We start from the raw sequence: 19,783 nt of genomic DNA on the forward strand, positions 1-19,783 counted from the left end.
CTATTACCATTACAGTCAGTGATATGCAGGCATTATGATTAATGAGTAACATTAGTACAGACAACATCGTTAAAGGTTCTGGATGGTGTGGGATGGGAAGTGATCAATGGGAGGGAGTGACACCATAATAATAATAATAATAATAATAATAATAATAATAAAGGTTTATTTATATACCGCCCTTCGAAACATCAGGGCGGTGTACAACAGTGAAAATAAAACAATACATATCTCAATACAATACATATTAATACATATCTCAATACATAGCAATAGCATTTAACAATACATATCTCAATACAGCCAGCGACAAACAGCTCAAACAATAAAAATGCAACATCAATTCACAACACGCTAGCCGGGGCACAACTCAGTGCCTGCCCCCCCACAGGACAAAACTGCGCAGTTGTGAAGATGGTCCAGTCCGAAGGCATCCTCCCTGTGGCGGTGCGCAACTGCACTGGTGTCCTCTCCGCCCAGGGAGGCGCCCGGCAGCAACAGCGGCAGCAGCAACAGCAGCACACACACTTCCTCCGAGGCAGGCACGGGGGTGGGTTACTGAACTGGGTGACGCCAACCTGAGTGATGCCGCTACTGGTGGGGGCGGGATGCTATGGTCTTTCCAGGTCTGGTGGAGCTGCTGGCTGGGTGGGAAAGGGTGGCGACTTACTTTTCTACCTGACCAGCAGTCCATCCAGATCCAGAGGGCAGCCTCTTCCTACCATCGCATCAGGTGACATCTCCCTTTGAGGTGGCACCTTGTGCAGTCAGAACTCCCTGCACCCCCCCCCCCCAAGTGATGCTTCTGGTTGGAGGGGCCCTCCTCTGTGTCCCATCAGTCAGAGCAACATGCTGTGCAAGGACACTGGTGAGGGCCTTCTCTGCTGTGGCACCCTAGATATAGACCATCGTCTCCTTGGAGGCCCGATTGGTGCCAACATTGCTGCTGTTTAGGCACCAAGTAAAAACTTGATTGTTTATGAAAGGTTTGGGGCCCTAATTGATTTTAATTGTGTGCCACCCTGAGATCTTTGGACAAAGGACAGTAAGTAAATATTTTAATAAATAAAATAAATGAATGATAGTCTTTAGGGTTCACTGATTAACATCGGCCATTTATCTGTACTTAATCTGACAAATCTTCCAGCAAGCAGGACTGAAGGAGAAGGAAGTTTGATTTTGTAGGTGAGGCTAACAACTGTGTCACTTTTTGCACTTGGAGCGCTGGTCTCAGGTGTCTCTAACTCAGGGCAAAGAAGTTCATATGGATATTGAAGCTGTGCAATGGAAATACACCAAACAAGTCCAGGAATGAGTAGAAGGGACTGGGGAAATAGATGATGGATGTATTCATCTGGGCTCATTGTGCTTGTCAGTGTTGTAACCTATGGCCCTTCTTGTTTTGTAAGCCCTGGCAGCAGAAGAACAGGGCTTGAGGAAAAAATTTCCCCAAGGTCTGGCAGTACAGGGCTTGTGCAGCACCTTCTGTCAGTCCCAGCAGCTTCATACAAGCCTAGAAAAACTTCTCCTGCATCGCATAGACAGGAGCTAACAAGCCAGAGGACAGGATCAGAATTAAAAATGACCTTAACAGATTGAAAAGCGGGACCAAAACTAACAAAACGAATTGCAACAGGGAGAGAAATGTGAGGTACTACACTTAGGCAGAAAAACAGAAATGCAAAGATATGAGATGAGTGACATGTGGCTTGAAAACAGTACATGTGAAAGGGAACTAGGAGTCCTAGTAGAACAAAAGCTGAACAGCAGTCAGCAATGTGATGCAGCAGCTAAAAAGCCAATATTTGCCTATATTTCAGGAGCAGTGTCTAGATCGAGGAAAGTAATTGTACCACTCTATTCTGCTTTGGTCAGACCTCACCTGGAATACTGGATCCTGTTCTGCTCACTACAGTTCAAGAGGGATATTGACAAGCTGCAAAGTGTGATGCAGTGACATAAATAAATAATAATAAATAAAAATTTTATTTGTATACCGCCCTTCCATAAGATCAGGGCGGTTTACAGCAGTTAAAATACACAATATTCAATTAAAACCATACCAAAATTACATCAATTATACAATAAAACAAAAACAGAACAAAAGCAAAAGCAAAAAGCAAAAACAAAAACAAAGCAAAAGCCCCCGGGTTAGCCAATCCATTGCCTGTGCGGCGGAGGGGGGGGCCTATAGGGCCTTAATCGGGGAATGCTATTTAAAACAGGTAGGTCTTCAAATCCCGTTTGAATTGGGCCAGGGAGGTAGCTGAGCGGAGCTCTATGGGCAGCGTATTCCAAAGGGCCGGGGCGGCGATGGAGAAGGACCTCCTAGAGGTGGAGGATAATCTCGCCCCGGGAACCCTAAGTAGTTGCTGCCCAGATGTTCTGAGGGTGCGGGGCGGAATGTACGGGGAGAGACGGTCCTTCAGGTATCCTGGGCCCAAGCCATTTAGGACTTTATAGGTCATTACCAACACCTTATATTGCGCCCGGAAGCGAATGGGCAGCCAATGGAGGTCTTTTAAAACCGGTGTTATATGGCTGGCCCTGGACGTACCAGTAACCAGCCTTGCTGCCATGTTCTGCCCCATTTGAAGCTTCCGGGTTTGGTATAAGGGCTGTCCCATGTAGAGTCCATTGCAGAAATCCAGTCTCGAGGTTACCAGGGCATGTACCACAGTTTCAAGGTCCCTCTGGGCCAGGTATGGGCGCAGCTGGCAAATAAGCCGAAGCTGATAACAGGTGCTCTTGACCGTCGCATTCACCTGAGCAGTCAGGTGAAGGGACGAGTCAAGAAGCACCCCCAGACTGCGCACGGAGTCCTTCACAGAGAGCGTGACCCCGTTCAGGACAGGTGGAACCACCGTCATTCCTGGACCAGGGGAACCTATCACGAGTACCTCCGTTTTCTCTGGATTCAGCTTGAGTCGGTTTTCCCTCATCCAGCCCATTACTGACTCCAGACAGGCCACGAGAGGAGAGACGCCATCCTCAGTCACTGCATCAGTCGGAGACATAGAGAAGATAATCTGGGTGTCATCAGCGTACTGATAACCCCGCGCCCCATGTCTCCGGATGATCTCTCCCAGCGGTTTCATGTAGATGTTAAATAGCATGGGAGACAGAATGGCTCCTTGAGGGACCCCAGTTTTAAGGGCCCTCTCGTCGGAGCACACGTCTCCCAGCTGCACCATCTGGGACCTCCCGGAGAGGTAGGACCGGAACCACTGGAGCGCAGTGCCCCCAATTCCCACCTCTGTCAGGCGCCCCAGAAGGATACCATGGTCTATGGTATCGAAAGCCGCTGAGATGTCCAAGAGCACCAACAGGGACACGCTTCCCCTGTCGATGCCCAGACGGAGATCATCGACCAAGGCGACCATGGCCGACTCAACCCCATAACCCGCCCGAAAGCCAGTTTGAAATGGGTCCAGATAATCCGTTTCATCCAAGACCCCCTGAAGCTGGATTGCAACCGCCCTCTCGATCACCTTCCCCAAAAATGGCAGCAGTGAAACTGGCCTATAATTATTATACACCAGGGGGTCGAGGGAGGGCTTTTTTAATATAGGTTTTACTAGGGCCAATTTAAGAACAGATGGAAATTGCCCTTCCCTCAGAGATGTGTTAATTATCCGGCGTAACAATGAAGTTACAGCCGGTCCCCCCTGGGCTGCTAGCCACGAGGGACAGGGATCGAGAGAGCAGGTTGTCTTCCGAACACTTCCGAGGATCTTGTCCACATCATCGGTACTTACCAACTCAAACCGATCCAGCTTAATAAAGTCCACGGAGGCCCTGGACACCTCTACGCTAGGTTCTGCCTGAATGTCGGCGTTAAGACCTTCGCTTATCCGAGAAGTTTTATCCACGAAGAAGTCATTAAATAAGTCACAGCAGGCCTTAGAAGGTTCAAGGATCTGGTTCAGGGTAGGAGGGAGCTGAGTAAGCTCCCTAACTACCCTGAACAACTCTGCTGGACGTGACTCCGCGGACGCGATACGAGCACCATAGAACGAGTTCTTTGCTGCTCGTATCGCCTCTCCGTAGTCCTCTAACCGTTGGGCTAGGAGAGTGTTGTCGTCTAAGCGAAGGTGTTTCCGCCAACGGTACTCTAGCCGTCGCAGCTCCCGCTTCCTTGCCCAGAGATCTTCCGTATACCAGGGCTTACGTTTGGAAGTGGGTCTGAGAGGGTGCTTGGGAGCGATACTGTGTATAGTCCCTCACTAGGAACCACATCCGACAGACGTCCTATATCGAGATGTTGCATATATTATGTGGCAGCTAAAAAGACCAATAGGATTCTAGGCTGCATCAGTAGAAGTACAGTGTCTTGCTCAAGGAAAATAATAGTACCACTCTATTCTGTTTTGGATAGGCCTCCCCTGGAATCCAGCGACCAATTCTGGGCACCAAAATTCAAAAGGAAGCTGGAGTGTGTCCAGAGGAGGGTGACCAAAATGGCTTAACAGTCTAGAAACCATGCCTTATGAGAAGAGACTTTGGGAGTTGGGTATGTTTAGTCAGGAGAAGAGAAGGTTAAGAGGTGATATGATAGCCCTGTTTAAATATTTGAAGGGATGTCATATTGAGGAGGGAGCAAGCTTGTTTTCTGCTGCTCCAGAGAACAGGACCTGGAACAATGGATGCAAGCTCCAGGAAAAGAGATACTACCTGAACTTTAGGAAGAACTTCCTGATGGTAAGAGCTGTTCATCAGTGGAACACACTCCTTCCTTGAAGAGTGGTGGAGTCTCATTCTTTGGAGGTTTTTAGCAGAGGATGGATATCTGTCAGGGTTGCTTTGATTGATGGCAGAAGGTTGGACTGGATGGCCCTTGTGGTCTCTTCCAACTCTAGAATTCTATGATTCTGTTCTATGATTCTATGTCCATCTGTCTCCAGGAGTGCTTTAATGGTATATTACTCCAAGGCAGAGGATTGTAGTGGATGCCCCTTGGGGTCTCTTCTATATAATGACATAGCAAAATGGAAAATCAAGGTTTGATATTTGAAATTTATACTTTTTTTGAACATTTTCAAATCATGGTTGCTTGAATCCATGTATAAAAAAATCAGTGTATAAGAAGGGCCGACTGTAGCTTTCTTTGCAGTCATGCTGGCCCAATGACCCACAGAGTAGTCTTTGAAACACTGGCTCTTTGACTTAGTACAGTAATGGAGATGAACACTGTCCTCTACAATTGGACATTACTTGACAACCTTGTCAAAGGGGAAACCTTTACCTTTACAATTAAGAGACCTTTTGCAACAGACAGGCAACATGCAATGGCTTGGGTAAACACAAAGGTCTTTGCCTGCAAATGGACAGAGAACAGAGAGGGGGCCAGTCCAACCTCATGGGGGAAGGAGTTACACAACCTGAGAGAAGAAGGCTGTGTCCCATGCCCTCACTCAACATGCCTATGATGATGGTGGAACTGAGGGAAAGCCCCCTCCTAAAATTGTAAAACTCCAGTAAGATCATATTAGGTGGCATGAGCTTTCAGATCTTTGTACAGTCTGCCCTCTGTATCCACATATTCAACCATCCATGGCTTGTATATATTCCAGATAGCAAACCTTGGTTTTGACATTTCCTATAAGGGACACCATTCTACCTTGCCACTGTATTTAATGGAACTTGAGCATCCACAGATTTTGGTATCAACAGTGGATACCAATAAGCCACTGTACCTGAAACATGTTGGACTTTATACATCATAACCAGCACTTTTAACTGTGCTTGGAGTCTGAGGAAGTGCTCAATTATTCTGGGCCTGCACTAGGGATGCACCCAAGTGAAGAAAACTGTGGTCAAATTTTGTATGCATCGCCACTCTGGAGATCCTCAGGTTTTGCCTCGACTATTTTTCATTCTGAATAATTCAGGGGAAAGAGGAACATAGGATCCCAGTGCTTTGTTGAAGGGGGATGGCTCTGGCCAATCCAAGAGCAATGAGGAATTGCAATAGCCAATTGGTGCCTGTCTTTTCAGGTATTGCAGATCAGGTGATCCAGCCGCAGGATTGGATCTCAGTACTAACAGGAGAATCCCTGAAGCTGGAATGCCAGGTGGCCAGCGGACTTTCACCCGGACCTGTGAAGTGGTTCCTGGGCAGTGTTCCCAATCGGAAACTGATCTATGCAGACAAGACACATAAAGAGTCTGAGAGAGTTACAAGGCATGAAGAAAGCTCTGACACAGATTTCACCATCATCCTTCATAACGTCACTCTCAAGGATGCTGGGACATATTACTGTGTGAAGCAGAAGAAAGAAACTGGAGGTGACAAAGACTGGAAAAGTGGGCATGGAACTCAGGTGGTTGTGAAAGGTGAGAGGCGGAAATGAGGGCTAATTTGCTTTCTCTGTAATCATTTATTCTGTTGGTTCAGACCATTCCTTGTGGTAGTAAGACCTGGGTGTTTATCACAAGTGGGGAAAATCAGGGGTTTAAATGGGCATTATCAAACGATATTTGCACATTCGCAGTGAAAATTTTCACACGCATCGCGATTAAAGATGCTGTATCCCAGGAATAAACTGGGAATGACCAGGAACAAATTCTTCAAGGGGAAATCCCATGAATGATTTGTTGCTGGTTATTCCCTAGTTATTCCCAGGATAAGTCATCTTTAATCACAATTGTGTGTGGAAATCTTTACTGCAATCATGCAAATATCGCTGGGTAATGCCTGTTTAAACCCCCGATTTCCCCATGTAATAAAGTTCAAAGGTGGCATAAAAATGAAATAAATAAACAAATAAATAAATTAGTGTTTGAACTGGGCCTGGTTCCAAGTTTTTCAGGGCCCCCATGAAGGTTGTTTTTAACGTAAAACAAACAAACAAACAAATCTCCCATGCCAATTGTCTAGTGCCTGCTACAAATTCACATTCATTCGATGGACAGTGCTTGTACTCTCTGTAACTGGCCCTGTAAACAGACTAGGCTGTTGAGAACCTAGTATAGTGGTTTAACTATTGAAGAGCATCTACACCGTAGAAATACTGCAGTTTGATACCACTTTAACTGCCATGGCTCCATCTTACAGAATCCTAGGATTTGTAGGCTTCTGGGAAATCAGCACTGTGAGGAAGAGAAGGCTAAAACGATATCAAACTGCATTATCTTTAGAAGATGCCATGTTCTATTGCTGGGTATTCCTATTAAAAAAGAGAATTAGGGAACAGATAAAGGGGGGCACCAAAACTCTTTCTTCTGAGAGATGCTGGATGGTTGCTGCCACTCAGAAACAGATCTCAGAAATTTGACAGTCCCCAGAAACCAGCTTAGCACCATGTTGGCTAAGAGGGGAAGTCTGGGAGTTATTGTTTAAAACATTTCCAAACACATGGAGACACTTAGATTGCCAGCTCAAATATTTAACCTGACATTGCTGTGTTTATCTCCAGCTTCCAACAGTACTGTCTATATCCTTCCGATCCTGGTCTGTGCCCTCCTTGTTCTTTTACTTGCTGCAGCCATTTATGCTTACAGAAAGAAGAAAAGAGGTAAGTGGCATAAAATATTCAGATATGCGGATCAGAATGGGCCAGGACAGGGAGAGTGTAGGTTTGGATCCGCAATTGGGGATTGTAAGAATATTTTTAAAAATATTCAAAAATTGGTTGAAAACATGTTTCCCAAGTGGCTAGAAACCTCGATGAAGACAATCCTGGACTGACGAGAATATTCACAGTGTGGGAGTTATTCTATGCAAAATTCATATATGGTCTTTTCTGCAGAAAACAGCAAGCATTTTTTTCTGCATATAAACTATTATTTTCCAGAAAATGCTGTTTCCTGCACAGAAAATCCACAAAGCAATCATATGTGAATTTTATGCAGAATAATGTCTAATCTGCAGAGCATAAATAATGGATCTGTAGTTTGTTGTGCCACCAGAACTCTCTGACAGAGATGGCTAAATATCTCACAAAACTACACATTCCAGAATTCCAAAGCATGGAGTCATGGCTATTAAAGTGGTGTCAAACGGCATTATTTCTGCAGTGCAGATTAGACCTAAATCTCAAACTGTGAATAGCCTTTGGAAACTGCACTTTTGGGGGTTATTCAGACATTTTTTAAGATCAACTATCTGAATAATCTCACTCACACATTCCAGTTTTATTGTTCACACTGTTTTTTAAAAACGGAACTGCATCTCTGTGCATGTTGCTCACACATGTTGGCACTGCAAATAAAGATGGAGTCGATGATACAGATGTATTCGAAACACGTTCAAGGCAGGCAGAGTTTTATCCCAGTTTATCCCAGGTCTATTCACACTGGTTATTTACACAGCCGACAAGGCAAATCTTTTAGAAAAGCTTGAGATCGATTATCCTAGGTTAAGTGGTTTTTTTTTGGGAGCCCCCAACTTAATCAAATATATTCGAAATGTATGAGAACAGCAAAGATTCAACCCACATTCTACCGGGATTATTTTCTCTGCCTGAATAACCCTTCTGAAGATTTTCTTGGGGTGAGAACAGAGCTCAAATTACTCATTGCTCATTTTGAGAAGAAAATTAAGAAGGAATTACATCTCTAATCCCTATCAGCTATGACAGACATGGGATGCTGGTGGGCTGGTCAATTTCTCTTAGCTTTATTGTCTTCAGAAGGTCAAATCTGGACCAGGGAGAGGCAGCTTCTGTGGTGCTTTCTGGTCCTCATGTCAGTGGGATGATGAACTTACTCTGGGGTTTTGGCTGAACTTCAAAGGAGTTTCCCAAGGGGCAAAGCTCTAGCTCCCAAAGAGGATCAGCACCTTGAAAAGTTCCTTTAAACTTCTAGCTAAATTTTAGAGGACATTCCCTGCCGTGGAATCTGCTAGGTTCTTTCTCCCTGGGTCTAGATCCCATTTGGGTGGCTGAACCAACCTCACAGGGCCAGGGTGACCAGATGTCCTAACCGCAAAAGAGGACAAGGCACCGTAAAATGTAGGACATTCGAGAAAAATTTAGGGCATGACCAAATAAAAGCTAAAAACACTCATATAACTATCAGTTCATGATTCTTAGTCATGCTCAGAATAGAGGACATTTTGGAATGACTCCTGGACAGAAGGTTCAAATATAGGACATGTCCTGGAAAAGGAGGGCATTTGGTCACCCTGCACAGGGCTCCTGCTACGGGGACAGTATGACCTCTTCTAGGGAGGTGAGGAACATTCCCGCTGCCTTAATCTCCTTGGAGGAGAGAAGGGATTTAATCGCAATAAATACCTTCAAATTAAATTTCGAAAGCCATGTAATTAATCCTGCCCTCTCTTCTCCTGTGTGTATGTATTTAGGTTGGAACCGTTGCACCTCAAGGTCTGTCTAAATTATATATCCTTTAATTAACTTTTTTCCCCACTAGTATTTGGAAGGAGAGCCATTGAACATTTGAAGAGTAACAGCAATTTGGCAAAGCGGTGCCCCTAAAACAGCTTGGATTCAGAGAATGTGACACCAGCAGTTTCACGCAAACAACACAACTGGGTCCCTTTCCCACTTTATGTTTCCCTAGCAGCAGCCGCTAGGTCTGCGTGCCAAATAGCTTTTGAATCAGAGAGTTTATGGAGAAGCTTCTGATATGCCATGAGGGTCCTACAGCTGATGGCGTCCCTCTCAGTGGAGCAGGGAATCCGCTCTGGATTTTAGTAAGAATTTTAAAGTCACTTATTCAAGGACTAAGGGGATTGGCTTCAGGATCTTGGACAGCTCCACTGATGTTCAGACTCAAACCCAGAGTGGATTCACTGCCTTACTGGCTCCACTGTCACCACTGGTCTGCTGTGACAGTTTGGACAGGAGGGACATAGGAAAAAAAACATCCCCTGGGCATGTCCAAACTTCCAGGCATCTCTCAGGATGCCAGACAAAGTCTTGGAGATCAAAACCAAGCCTTCTTGGCATGGGAGCTGGCGGCCTTTGCCAAGAAATGCTGCAACCTGTCATTTGCATAAATTTGGCTTCTGTGCATAATTTATTTCCCCCCTGTTTGCAGAGACAAATTGTGGCTGAATGATGCAGGAGGCATGTGACTGAATCCCTTGATCTTTCTATTTGTATTTTCCATCCTTATGCTATTTGTACTTTAATGCCTCTGCAGGGACTTCCAAACTTGATTGGAAGAGTGGCGCCAGCAGAGCATGGAAAATTTACTTTTGTTGACTGGGGGATTCTGGGTGTTATCATCTGGAAGAGTTGCTTTTGGAAACGGTGTGAGCTTGGAGATGAGAGCAGAGGAACTCTAGCTTTGCCTTCTACGCCATTTCCCCACATCAACATACATTTCTCTCTCAAAGTTGTTATTAAATACTACCATTTTCTCCAGCTTTGGAGCCAATAAAATCAGGAGAGGGGGAGGACTGAAATCAGGAAACTGCATGAAGGGAAAGGTGGATTCTTGTCCCTTCCCACAGTCCTACACGAAAAATAAAAATACTGGCAGAGTTGCCACTATGAATTCATATTGTTGTTCCCTGCCTTCAAGTAGTTTCTGACTTCTGGTGACCCTAAGGTGTAATCTCTGCATTTGTGTGGACCTTGTCATATCACAGGGTTTTCAGGGGCTGAGAGTGTGTGACTCACTCAAGCTCACCTAGTGGGTTTCCATGGCTGAGGAGGGAATGTTCCCAGGTTCAAACCACTATGCCAAGCTAGATCTTGACGGAGGGTGCAGCTACACTGCAGAAATAATGCAATTGAACACCACTGAGTGTTGTGGAATCCTGGGATCTGTAGCTTTACAAGATCTTTACCATTCTCTGCAAAAGAGTGCTGGTGCCTCACAAAACTACAAATCCCAGGATTATGTAGGATGGTGATGTGGCAGTTAAAGTGGTATCAAATTGCATTATTTCGACAATGTAGATGCACCCTCCATCAGGAACATGCCAGCCCCAGAGATTTCAGGGCCAAAATGTGAGACCAGGGGAGAACCACCCTGGTGATGCCACAAGGTGGACACAGAGAGGTACCCCTGAGAGCCAGGTGGTAGTTGTGCACCGTCAAGTCTTTTATGACTTATGGCAATCCTAAGGTGACTCTGTCTTGGGTTTTTCTCAGGAAGATTTGTCCAGAAGGTGTTTTTTTTTTTGCCACCCTATGAGGCTGAGAGAGTGTGACATCCCCATGGCCTAGTGTGGATTCAAACCCTGATCTCTAAACCCTGATTTCCAAAGAGACCACTATAACACCTTGACCCTCTATGAGGCAGGTATCCAACCTGAAAGACTGTGTCTTCCTATATAAGCCTACTTGAGTGTTAAGACCTTCAGGGAAGGTCTTTCTCTTGGTCCCACTATCATCACAGTTACATCTGATGAAGATTAATTTCGAAGGTGGCTTTGTTTATGCATCCCATTACTTCATCTCTAACAATAACTTCTGCTCATTATCTAGTTGAGCCTTCCCCAAGAAGGTTCTCCTCTGCTGGGGGAGCTGACCTACAAATCCCATCATCTCCAGCCAGCAAGGCAAGTGGATGATGGAGTTTGTAGTCCAACACACCTGGAAGGCCATTGGCTAAGGAAGGCTGAGGTAATGGTTCTTGGTGATGACTCCTGCTCCCTAACAACACAACCATTCTGTGAGAAATCTCTGGGGAAACGTACAAAGTTTGTGGGGGTGGGGGAATTAAAATCACATTTTTATTCATTTATTGGTGCATTTTTATGATAGTGGTGGCAAGGTGATGAATTCTGGTTATTCTAGGCAGGGAATCTGGGCTTCTTTGTTACCAAATTTTGTACTGAGAGAGGAGAGGTAGAAAATGGTTTGCCTACAAACAGCCCTGAATACTGTCAAAGCTTACAAAGAGGATAGAAATGCAAGGTATCCATCAGGGCATCTAATTTGTATTCTCTGCACTATTTCTTCCCAGCTCTGAAACTTCCCTTCCAGAGAGCACAGAAACTCCTAATCAGGTATGAATAATCATATTGGTATGCACTTCCTACTTCTCTACAGATCGGAAAGTCACGAGGGCAGCCGTTTTGCAGGGACTGTTGTGTGTACAGAAAGAGTAACTTCAGAGGTTGGAAAATCAGTGTATTTGGAAATATACAAGCTGAGCAGGAGGGGACAGAGGCAAACATCCCCTGCATTTTCAGTGTGGGGTTCATTTGCACCAGCGTGGTTATGCTGGATCACACAGTTCCACAACCAATTGGGCAACAGGTATTAAATCCTTGAGATCTTGTCTTCCACCACGATCAACTAACTCCCTCACCCACCAAGTCAAAAGTATGAGAGAGGGCTACCTGTGTGCTTTGACAGGATGGGTTGCACGCATGAGAGACCTCACTTAAATCCTGCTTTGAGAGCATGGGGAGGAAGGTGGAATCTCAGTAAAATTAATAATAATTAATTAAAGAAAGTTGCACTTGATATCATGTTCTGAAGTTTCCCTCATGGGTTAGAAAAAGTTACTTTTTATGACTGCAACTCTCCAAACCCTGCTCCCAGCCCCCATGACAGATTTTGCAGGCTGTAGTCCAAAGTACAGAATGGGTTTTCTGCATTCGTCTGGAATTACGGCATATCCTGCCTTGGCTTTAATGCCTTCCCAAAGGAGTTCATAATTCAATTTTTCTTTCAGGTCTCAGGGGATAAAGAGATTGTGTATGCTGACCTAAAGGATCCAAAGGGATTACAAAGAGCCAAGCAAAGCAATCCAGAAGAACGTCCTGAATATGCCACCATACGGATAACACCGACTGTTCCTCGGCCCAGTTCTTAAAAGAGAAAGGATGCTTCTCTGTCTTGATTTAAAAAAAACCTGGAATAAAACTATGCCAGTGTGTGAAGCCAGGGAGAAGGAAAGAAAGAAGCCTACTAATTCAAGATGGAATGGAATGTCCTGGCCAGAAGCAAAAGAAAGATGCCATCTCTCATTTCTGCACCAAACTCTTCTTGCTTTTTCCCACCAGAGAGGGAATTCAGAAAGCTGGTGGACTTATTCCAAAAGCATACTTGCCAGCATTTCACAGATGAAAACTGGGATGTGTGTGGCCAAGCAACATTAGAGAGTGTCCAAGTTATTACTGAAGGCGAACACACAAAACAGCATAGGCTGCAGCAATTGCATTAGCTTGAGCCTACTGTTAAGGGCGAAGATGACCCTCGATTTGTCAAGGACAGTGCAAAGTGCAATCCTCTGTCATCTGATTTTTTCAGCTGCTTTTAAAATGCCCTGTTTTTCCCTCCCCCACCAATTTCCCTCTTTGTCTCCAGCTTATTTCAGTTCCTGCAAACAGAGTTCAAACTACAAAAGTGGTTTGTAGTCAATTAGTTGGAAGAAGAGAGGAGGGGCAGAATCTTGCTTTCCCCAGAAGGCTCAGGTAAAAGCAAACTGCTGCAGCCTCTCCTAGCTTATGTGTTGTTTTTCTTTAATAATTTTTACCATCTTGACTACACTCTGACATTGCCTGGCCACACGTGTCCCAGGTTTCATGTGTGAAATGTTGGAGGATATGGCTTTTGACCCTCTTTGCAAGGTCTGAAGGGGCAAGGCAATGGGCTAGGAAAATCATTGAAGAAAGACTGAATAGGGTTTCACTCCATTTCTTTCTCTGAACCCCCTTTCTGGGGGTGGGGGACATTACACAGCTGCTTACACACTTACAAAGGAGAGGGTTGACTTAAGATGACTTCATTTTTAAAAAAACCTCCAAAAGCAGAGTGTCCTTATAAAAGAAGACTCACAACAGGCTAAGCCAAGCCATCCAGAGCTAATTAATTTGATTACGAGGCAAGCAAAGCCATGACAGCAAGGGAGGGAAAGAGGGGTGTCCCTAGGAAGTTGATGAGGGATGATATATTTTCAGAAGCGAGTGATGCAAATTGGATGATGCATCATGGCGGAATGGTGCTCATAGCCTAGTGAGTGCATAGGCAAGCTGCGTTTGAGTTCTCCTCCTTTGCAAGAAAGCAACCCCTTGACCTGCAAAAGGGGATGTGCTGGTGACAAAACCTATTCACTTCCTTCCCCCTCTTCCTATATTTGGAAATGTTTTCTGTGTTCCCCGATAGAGTCTCTTTCAACCGAATCATCATTATCATCATCAACAACAACAACAACAGTACAGCTTCTCTGCAGATGTTTTGCTAATATGTTGGCTGGGTGGCAAGCTTCAGATGAAGCCTGGAAGCTTTAACCCATGTGAGCTGGTGGCGCTGTAGCACTGCCATTGCTCAGAAATGGACTAAAGTAGCCTTTACCCCCCCCCCCCCGCCAAAATGGACAAAAGCCTTTTTGATCAAAGTTTTTTCCAGGCCCAAAACACTGCTGCAGTGCCAGGCAGTCCATCCCCAGCAGAAGCATCCCTTTAGACCAGCAATGGTGCTCTCTAGTGCTCAAAGAGAAGACTGGTTGCCCCCACCCCACGACTGCCCTCCTTTTCTGCTCCTTCTTGAAGGGGCCTCGGTGGCCCCCTTTGGCTTCTTAATTGCATTAAAGCTGTCCTTGCATAACATGGCTTCACAAGCTGCCTTCCTGGCCGGGAGCTCTTAATCACACTCTCGGAGCTGGCAGGAGGGATCTCTTTGCTCATGGCTTCATCTCCTGCATGGCAGATGGCAAGGGAGGGCTGCTCTTGGTGCCGGCAGTGTTTTTCACATGCAAAGGGACCCGAGGGGACAGCCGGGCCACAGCTCGCTCCTTGCCTTGCCCTGCCAAAAATACAAAACTACCCCATGCGCTCCCCATGCTCATATCAGCCAATCAGACAGAGATATCATGGCAAACATCAGGGTTGTAGATTGTAAATCTCTGCACTGGAAGTTATGCATTAATTGTGCTATGCAACCAGTGTATTGAATAGCAACCTTCTGCAAGAGAACTGTTGTTGTGTGCAGTCAAGTTGACTTCAACTTATGGTGGCCCTAGGAAGGAAAGACCTACATATGCCCTGGTCATCTACTGCCCTGCTCAGCTCTTATAAATGGGCAGCTATGGCTTCGTTGTCCATGCAGAGCTCTGGTGCCAAAACAAACTGCAATTCCCAGAATCTCATAGCACTGAGCCATGGCAGTTAATGTTGGATCAAACCAGAGAATTTCTGCAATGCAGATCCAGCCAAGGTTAAAACTTTCCTAGGGCAGTTAACAACAACATCTTCGTTAAGTTATTAACAAAAGAAATCAGAAGAAATCCGTGGATGCTCAAGTCCCATACAATGGCATAGTAATATGGTGTCCTTTCTTTAAAAAAATGGCAAAATCAAGGTTTGCTTTTTGGCATTTAAACAAAAAAATTCAAGCTGTGGATGGTGGAATCCGTGGATGCAGAATCTGTGGCTGCAGAGGGCAGACTGTATTTAACAAATATCAAAACTGCAAAAAGTGAATCAAGGTACCAAATGTGCAGCTAAGGGCCGGTACAGACTGGCACAATACACCAGCTTTGGGGCAGTGTGGGGGTATGGTGTGTGCATGACGCACACCCTGATTCCACCTCAAAGCCAGTGTTATACCACTCTGTGGTCCACACTGGGGCAGCTTTTCGGTGCTCCAGCAGCATGGCATTTAGAGATCACACACTGCAAGAATGCTGAAAAGCCATGGCAGCAGTGGAAAATGCGTTTTTTTCCCCAGCACAAAAAGGAGCAGCATATTGGTGTTCTTTTTCAGCTTTATTCTCCTTTTGGGTTTTAGTAGTTTGGGGTCTGTGCCATAGTCTGCACCTGGTCGATCTTCTGTTGCTATTATATAATCTATGTGTTTTTTGTGTTGACCATTTGGTGATGTCCATGTGTACAGTCTGCTCTCCAGCTGTATGAAGGAGGTATTTGTGATGAATAGATTGTGGTGCTTGGAAATCACCCTCTCTCCTGCTTTTTTACTTGAACTGAACCCAAGCCACCCTGTTGTCTTGATTGTGTTCTGCTTCCTACTTTGTCATTCCACTCACCTAGGATAACCAAGCAGTCCTTTTTTTGGTGTTGTCAATTTCTTGCTGGACTCCCTCATAGAAATTCTCAATTTCTTCCTCTGCCTCTGTGGCTGGTGCATTTACTTGGATTACAGTGATGTTTATTGGCTTCCCCTGAAGGCTTATTGACATGATTCAGTCTGACTTTATGTTATATCCTTTGACTGATTTTGCTATGAGAATTTCAGCAGAGGCAGATGGGTACACAACAACTGAGAATGGACATCTGCATACAGAGTGGTCCTGCATACACAATTCTACTTCTATGACCTTGAACTCGCTACTGACTTCCATAGGTGTACTTACACATGCACATGATGACAACCAACAGCATCCTGGCAGGATTTGTAAGGATACAGACATACTTTGGTTAACAAACCAGATGCATTCCTGGGCATTATTTCTTAAACAGAAAATTGGGTACCAGAGGCAGAATAACATGGACTGAATGAGGATACGTTCCTGCACCACAAAAAAAGACAAGCCATTTAACTTGCTTCAGCAATCTTTCCAACCAAAACTAACAATGTGCCCAAGTAAAATGAAACAACCAGGTCAGGTAATCCTTGCATAAATAAACAAAAACATTTTGAACCTTCTAGACACCATTTTAAACCTTCTTTCAGATTCATTTTTCTTTTCACTAGCCTCCACCTTTTTTATAAATAATAAATTATAAATAATAATAAAAATAATAAAACTTTTATTGATATCCTGCTTATTTTTAAGAAACAATCAAAGCGGCTTCCAACAATTAAAATAATACAGATGTACGTTTCCATTTTGGTGGCCAAACGTATAGGCCTATGCATGGGAGGGGGAATTTTCTGTTGTTCCCCTTTCTCTTTGTTTTGCAGTTCATGCATGCTTAGTAAGGGATTCTAGAGGCAGCTACTGTTTACTTCACCTATTGTAGGCAAGCGCATGTGGCTAGAGTAGGACTGGCTAGAGCAGAATTCCCAACTTTCCCAGATAAGGCTTTACTGCATTGTTTACTGCAGACATACTGCTGCAACCTGACACCAAAAGTTTGTGTTTCTCCAGCCCTCATCCATCCTCTTCCTAGTATTGATGCAGCTTAAAAAGTTCTGGCTAGAGAGAGAACAAAGAGAAAAAGTGGGGGCTGGGCAAGTGTAAAAGGACTTTATAAAAAAGAGCTTCTTTGTTAGAGACTTTGGGGCTATACAGATCGGCACTTTGTGCCAGCCTGTGAGCAGGGTGAGGGCTGAACATCCACACACACCAAGTTATTATGCCACCGCTGCCCAGGCTCCATTTTGATGCACGTCCTTCTGGACGGCACCCGCCATGATGACACAGCTCCGCCGCAGTGCCCAAATGGCACAGCGCAGAAGGGGCATCATAACACCGTGCCATGGCACTTATGACGCCTCTTCCAGGGAGCTGCTTGGGGGGGTTTCTTTTTGCTCCCACCAGGGAGTGGATCTGGGGCGAAAAGGGACGGCTGCATGCTGCCCATCTGTATCGCTCCTTTATTAACAGAAATTCCTCTACTGCAAAAGTGAGATCATAGGCTATGATTCAGGGCCCCAAAAGAACCTCCTGACAGGCCACAAGGGCATTGGACCATTAATTGTAGTGTTGACAGTACTTAGTTTGCAGATGAGGGAAATTGAAGTAGAATAATAAGATGTGCACACTAACATTACATGGTAGTCCTTAAGATATCCAAATCACAGACCAGAGAATTGGCCTTCTTTTATCCTCACAGCGACAAGGAGTTGGTTTAGAAATAGTGGCTTGATCAAGGCTCACCCAGTGATCTTGTCCTAGTCTAATTCTGTCGGGAATTCTGAAAGACCCTATCTGAAAAAGTAATCTTCCCAAGAATGTTTGCCCTTCTCATTCATCACTGCTGGGCTTCCTCCTTAGGTGGGAGGCTGGTGGAGGTGAAGCCAGGAGAAGTACATTCATCCCTCCTCTTGCTGATGCCCAGCCAGTTCCAGAAAGGGCTACTTGGAGACAGTGGCCTACCCTTATTGAACACGGATCAAAAGCAAAACAGACGGCAGTGCAGGCGCTGGTAACCTCAAGGCTGGACTTCTGCAATGCACTCTACATTGGGCTACCTTTGTACCAAATCCGGAAACTTCAACTGGTTCAGAATATGCCAGCCAGACTAATCACATCACAATCTTAAAATCACTCTCCTGAGAATCCCATTGTAGAATTATGTAAGAAGAAATGGGAAGTTTAGATAAATACATATCTAAAGGAAAAATTACTATAAAGAGCTGTGCTTAATACATTTCAAACTGTTGAGACTATGAAAAGACAGGAAATCAGAAGTTGTATATACTGAGCTAAAACAAACGTTATATGAAACCAGTTATATGTAGTAGAAGAAATTTAGAGGTAGGTAAATTGGAGTTATCTTTTTTTCCTTTTTCACATAAGGTAATGTTTCAGTGATGTGTAATGGAATGAACATGATGTGAAAAATGTAAAACTGACATTATAAATCTGTATAGTTATCTTTTAATAATAATAATCACTGCACTTGACTATAAGTTGACCTCATGTATAAGTGGAAGCAGATTTGGGGGACAAAATTATGGATTTTGATATGACCCATGGATAAGTCAAGGGTAAAACTTAGGGGCACTTAACAAAGGATCTAAAGGATGAAGCAAAGGAAAATGCCCAAGAACTTATGACATTCCAGCAGTGTTCACACTAAAGGTTGGATAGATGAAAGAGTAGAGGGAAGTCAGTAGTTCCAAGACCGATTACACTCTTCCTTTCACCAGGGGATGATTCCTTTTTTATATAAGAGTTAAAATATAGTACTTACATTGATCCATGGATAAGTCAACTCAGGTTTTTTTGGATCAGTGTTTTTGACTAAAATGTCTAGACTTATACATGCGTATAAACAGTAGTTTCCAGGCAAAGTGCAAAATGTTAGTTACTACCTTTAAAGCTCTACATGGTTTGGGTCCAGGTTACCTACAGGATCACCTTCTCCTGTACAATCTGCCCTGTACATTCGGGTCCTCTGTGAAATGTTTGCTCCAGTCGGCCAGGACTAGACTAGCAATGGTTTCCCAGGGGGCTTTTTCATCTGCCGCCCCCACACTGTGTAATGACCTGCCTGAGTAGAATCGCCAGCTGAAAACACTGATTGCTTTTAAAACAGCACTGAAGGCATATTTTTTCCAGCAGGCCCACCCAGTCAATTTTAAATCATGGTTTTTAACCATTATATTTTAAAGAATGTACTATATAGTATATATACTCGACTATAAGTTGACCTCATGTATAAGTCAAGGGCAGGTTTTGGGACCAAAATTATGGATTTTGATGTGATCCGTGGATAAGTCAAGGGTATAATTTAGGGATATGTAGTGAAAAATGTAAAGGTTAGAGCAAAGGAAAACAATGCCAAAGAACTCACAAAAATACAGCAGGAATAATTATTTGTACTCATACTAAAGGTTGAATAGATGAGAGAGTAGAAGAGGGTCAATGCTTCCAGGGCAGATTAAACTCTTGCCTTTCACCAGGGTGTGTGTGCATGTGCGCGCGCGCATGTGTGTGTGTGTGTGTGATAATAATAATAATAATAATAATAATATAATAAATTTTTATTTATATACTGCCCTGTGGCGAACCAATCCGGGCCGTTTACAACATTAAAATAACATACAGCATAAAAACAATATATTTCCCTCCCCCCTTAAAAAGTTATTAAACAACATATCTAAATTAAAACCACAATAACTAGTTAAAATAACAATAAATTAAACAAAATAATACCAACCAATAAACCACTGCAACTTCAGTTCTAAAGAAAAGGGGGCTTTGGAGACATTACTGAGGAGGG

General features: G+C 44.2%; 1 pseudogene across 1 annotated transcript; it reads left to right on the plus strand.

Moving 5' to 3' along the window:
- Nucleotides 1-414: 414 nt before the first annotated feature.
- LOC149315489 (uncharacterized) lies at nt 415-13,232 on the plus strand (annotated as a pseudogene). The gene is made up of 6 exons (XR_016280358.1): nt 415-550; nt 5,998-6,336; nt 7,419-7,517; nt 9,308-9,329; nt 11,887-11,929; nt 12,604-13,232. The product of XR_016280358.1 is annotated as an uncharacterized LOC149315489 (transcript).
- Nucleotides 13,233-19,783: the final 6,551 nt, after the last annotated feature.

Source organism: Sceloporus occidentalis, unplaced genomic scaffold (assembly GCF_023333645.1).
Source record: "Sceloporus occidentalis isolate IW3139 unplaced genomic scaffold, rSceOcc1.0.p SCAF_3, whole genome shotgun sequence".
In the NCBI taxonomy this organism is placed as follows: domain Eukaryota; kingdom Metazoa; phylum Chordata; class Lepidosauria; order Squamata; family Phrynosomatidae; genus Sceloporus; species Sceloporus occidentalis.